Here is a 5,577-nt window from a genome sequence, read left to right as displayed (position 1 = left end):
TTAACCACCATCTTAAGTTGATGTTAAGGCCATCTCTGTTTAAATGATTCGCAGGTATTATGTTTTGGTTCACTACCTGTATATTCTTACTTGCATACCTTAACCTTTTATCAACCAGGTTATTACTTTTTTATTTTTTAGAAATTCTTAGTGATAATTATCCTTTGGTAAATCAACACTGCAAACACTTCCAACAAAATCAGAAATTCGATTAAGTTAAATGTAAATACTCTCTGGCTAAATAGATATAGATATTGCATTATAGTTTTCCCCTCTCTTTGAATTTTGTTCCATAATTTATTGATTTTTACCTTAGTTATTCTATATTTTCTCTAATTTTGTGGGAATTTACATATATGTTTCTTACTATCCATAATTTCAACTATCCATAATTTCAACAACTAAAATGTCGTTTAGGAACTTGAAAAACTTTATAATAATTTTTGTTTGTATATCATAAAAAATTTTACATAAAATCTAACCATTTATTGACATTGATCCAAGTTCTTAAAAAATGTTCTTTTCTGTGGCAAATTGTTCGTTACTCTGCAATGTTTCAGTAAGAACATTGCATCTTTGAATCATTGTGATCATCAGGAAAGGTGTAAGATTTGTGAAGATCTAAATAAATCTGACAAGTAAAAACATTTCCTCTGTTCTATCATCGAGGCTGGTTTGATTTAATTTTTTTTGAGAGACAGCAGGGGAGGGGCAGAGAGAGGTAGAGAGAGAGAATCCCAAGCAGGCTCTGTGCTCATCAGCACAGGTCTGATGTGGGGCTCGATCTCACAAATGATGAGATCGTGACCTGAGCCAAAATCAACAGTTGGACGCTTAACCAGCTGAGCCACCTAGGTGTCCCAGATTTTAATCTTATTAAAAGGAAACATTTTTATTGTGCAGTTCTGCTAAAAGTGTCTTAATAAATTAAGAATTTCAAAATTTAAATATGAATTCTATGAATAATTCAATTTACACTGATTTTTTTTCTGATTTCCCCTTTGTTTTTTCTTTTTAACAGAAATACTTAGTGTCTATATCTGTCTTACCTTTAATAAGGTTTAGATGGTTATTTATCTTAACCTCTGGCACACAAGAATTAAAACGTGAAGACAAAGAATGGAAGCTTTGAAAGACATTAATGTATCATTTTAATCAAAACTCTTTAGTAACTATAATGGAAATATTGAGAATATGAATTTATCCCCAACATTCCAACCATTAAAAAACATTCCTTGCCAAGTCATTTGGAGCTACCTTGAAGTCATATGTCAAATCAGAGAATCTTTGACTTTCAAAGATTCATCATACTTTATATAACTCCCTAATTTTGAGTAGAACATTAAGGTATATTTTCTTTAAGATGGTATATATTTCAAAAAGCACTGTATTATGGTAACTTTTATAGACCTAGGGACTATCAGTTAACCTTTTATTCAAAAGTGATATCTCTGTGAATGAAGAGACCAATTCAACTACACAGATAATGGCAATTAATTACTTGCATGAAAGTATTCTGTCTCAAAATATGTATCTATTTCCAGTAATTAAATGAGATTAAACTCTTAATCATAAATTTAATAGGGGAGGAATTTTCTTTTGATCTTTGATTAATTCCTTATCAGAGGCTGTGATGCTGGGAAATTAGTGCTATTTATATTTTGGTTTCCCCAGAGAATTGACTGTTTACCCCCCCCCCCCAGAAGCTCTCTATAGTTGTATTATGAATTTCAGTCCCTGGTACTTCTGGGGAACATAGAGAACCCTAAATTCACCCCATCCCATAGATACAACTAGATAACACTCACATTAGTGCAAATAACCTAGAAAATGACTTGAAGACTGAGAAACAAACTCCATAACTAAATGTAGAGAAGAGGCCACATGGAAAAGGGTGGGAAAGGTAGAGAAGTGGTGGGGAGCTAAACCCTGTGGGTCTGGCCATTGGAGGAAATAAGTATGGGGGTGGAGAGGGGAGCCTGGACTGGGAAAATGAATCCCCACAGCATTGGGCTTTGAAAATCAGAGGGGATGGATTTTGTGAGTTCTTAGAATCAGTGGGACTTAAAGCCTGGAACTTTACAAATCAGTGGCACATAAAGCCTGGAACTCTGGGACACCCTGGAGGGTGAGAGAGAGCCCTGCCCTTAAAGACACAGAACAACAAACAGCCCTCAGAAATACACCTTAGATGCAGCTGTTTGAAAAATGCCTGGGGCACACGAGAGGTAAATTTACTTAGAGCTCACTGAGAGACTTCTCCAGGAAAAAAGGAGCTGGAAGGCGCCATTTCTTTCTCTGGCCCCAGCATAATTACTCAGCCATCTGGTAAGGCCAGCATAGCCCCAGCATTCGCTACCTAACTCAGTTAGATTGCACCCTTCCCCTTCCAGCTGGGCTTGCCTGAGTACTGGTACTGAGTCCTCTTTCCCAGAAGACATGTGCAAACCTTGCCAACACTGCATCTTCTGACCTTCTCCAGACGAAGTGCACCTTATTAGAACTGCACTCCCAGTCACCTGTGTGCTTTGCAGAGTGGCCCTGGGATGCCTGGTCTCTGCAAGAGCTGTGTATCCCTATTGGCAGAGAAATGCTGCATACACCTTGTGGCACTGTGTGCATGCCTGTGCGTGTTTTGCAGAGTTGCCCAGGCCAGTTGTGCATCCCCTGTGGAAGAGGACCAGCACAACTTTGTTAAAAGTGCATGCTGAACCCACTAATTTCAAGAGCAAGAGACAAAGCTGACTTTCCTAACACACAGAAACAGACACAGAAAGTTAAGCAAAATGAGACAGAGGAATATGTCCCAAATGAAAAACAGGCCAAAATCACAGCAAAAGAGCCAAGGAAAACAGAGATAATATGTCTGAAAGGGAATTTAAAGTAATGATCATAAAGATACTCACTGGACTTAAGAAAAGAGTGGAGGACTTCGGTGACACCGTTAACACAGACATAAAAAAGAACTAATCATAGATGAAGAACATAATAGTTCAAATTAAAAATATATTAGATGGTGGCACAAGAACAGACACTCAGATCAATGGAACAGAATAGATAACCCAGAAATGGACCCACAAATGTATGACCAGCTAATCTTTGACAAAGCAGAAAAGAATATCCAATGGAATAAAGACAGTGTCTTCAGCAAGTGGTGCTGGGAAAACTGGACAGCGACATGCAGAAGAATGAACCTGGACCACTTTCTTACACCATACACAAAAATAAACTGAAAAATGGATGAAAGACCTAAACGTAAGACAGGAAGCCATCAAAATCCTTGAGGAGAAAGCAGGCAAAAACCTCTTTGATCTTGGCTGCAGCAACTTCTTAACACGTTTCTGGAGGCAAGGGAAACAAAAGCAAAAATGAACTACTAGGACCCCATCAAAATAAAAAGCTTCTGCACAACGAAGGAAACAATCAACAAAACTAAAAGGCAACCAACAGAATGGAAGAAGATATTTGCAAACGACGTATCAGATAAAGTTCAATTCCCCCCCCCCCAAATAATAATCCAGTGAAGAAATGGGCAAAAAACATGAATAGAAACTTCTCCAAAGAAGACATCCAGATGGCCAACTGACACATGAAAAAATGCTCAACATCACTCATCATCAGGGAAATACAAATCAAAACCACAATGAGATACCACCTTGCACCTGTCAGAATGGCTAACATTAATAATTCAGGCAACAACAGATGTTGGTGAGGATGTGGAGAAAGAAGATCCCTTTTGCAGTGTTGGTGGGAATGCAAGCTGGTGCAGCCACTCTGGAAAACAGTATGGAGGTTCTTCAAAAAACTAAAAATAGAACTACCCTACAACCCAGCAATTGCACTACTAAGCATTTATCCAAGGGATACAGGTGTGCTGTTTTGAAGGGACACATGCACCCCCATGTTTATAGCAGCACTATCAACAATAGCCAAAGTCTGGAAAGAGCCCAAATGTCCATCGACAGATGAATGGATAAAGAAGATGTGGTGTGTATATATACAATGGAGTATTACTCGGCAATCAAAAAGAATGAAATCTTGCCATTTGCAACTATGTAGATGGAACTGGAGGATATTATGCTAAGTGAAATTAGTCAGAAAAAGATAAAAATCATATGACTTCTCTCATATGAGGACTTTAAGAGACAAAACGATAAACATAAAGGAAGGGAAACAAAAATAATATAAAAACAGGGAGTGGTACAAAATAGAAGAGACTCATAAATATGGGGAACAAACTGAGGGTTACTGGAGGGGTTGTGGGAAGAGGGATGGGCTAAATGGGTAAGGGGCACTAAGGAATCTACTCCTGAAATCATTGTTGCACTATATGCTAAGTAATTTGGATGTAAATTTAAAAAAATAAAAAATAAAAAATAAAACAAGTTAATAAGAAATATATTAGATGGAATATGTAGCTGGCTATATGAATCAATGGAATGAATTAGTGACCTGGAAGACAAAGAAATGGAAAGTAAACTGAGCAAGCGAGAGAAAAAAAGAATTATGCAAAACAAGAATAGATGTAGGAAACTCAGTGACTCCATCAAGCATAACATTCACATTATAGGGATCCTAGAAGGAGAAAAGAGGGAAGGGGGGGGGGGGCAGAAAATATATGTGAAAAATAGTTGCTGAAAATTTTCATAATCTGGGTAAGGAAACATATACAGATCCAGGAGGCACAGAGATTCCCCAACAGAATCAACCCAAGGAGGTCCACACCAAGACACATAGTAATTAAAATTTTTAAAGTAGTGATAAAGGAAATGTTTTAAAAGCAGCGATACAAAAGTAGACTGTTACATACAAAGCAAACTCCCTAAGGCTAGTAGAAGATTTTTCAGCATAAACTTTAGAGGCCAGAAAGGACTGGCATAATATATTCAAAGTGCTGAAAGGGAAACCTCTGCAGCCAAGAATATTCTCTCCAGCAAGATTATCATTCAGAATAAAAGGAGAGATAAAGAGTTCCTCAGACAAAAACCAAAAGAGTTCATGACCACTAAATCTGCCCTATGAGAAATGTTAAAGGGGACTCTTTGAGTGGAAAGGAAAGACCATAACTGGGAATATGGAAAGTAGGAAACACAAAAGCAGTAAAAATAAGTATATGTGTAAAAATTAGTCAAGGTATTCATAAAACAAGTCTCACCACATACCTAATTGTAGGGGGCGAGGAGTACAGAATGGGTTCAAACTTAAGCCACCCTCAGCTTCATATACACTGCATTTACAGAAGATGTTATATACAAACTTAAAGGTAACCACAATTCAATAAATAGTAATAGATACACAAAGAATAAAGAAAAAAGAATCCAAGTATAATACTAAAAAAAAAGCCAGCAAGTCATGAAAGAGAGCAAGAGAAAGACCAGAAAAAAAAAAAAAACTACAAAAACTATCACAAACCAAGTAACAATATAAAAATAAATATCTATCAATAATTACTTTGAATGTAAATGGACTAAATGCTCCAATCAAAAGACATAAGGTGTCACAATGGATTTAAAAAAACAAGAGCCGGGGCGCCTGGGTGGCTCAGTCGGTTGAGCGTCCGACTTCAGCTCAGGTCAT

Source organism: Neofelis nebulosa, chromosome 10 (assembly GCF_028018385.1).
Source record: "Neofelis nebulosa isolate mNeoNeb1 chromosome 10, mNeoNeb1.pri, whole genome shotgun sequence".
In the NCBI taxonomy this organism is placed as follows: domain Eukaryota; kingdom Metazoa; phylum Chordata; class Mammalia; order Carnivora; family Felidae; genus Neofelis; species Neofelis nebulosa.
This window is presented reverse-complemented; position numbering follows the sequence as displayed.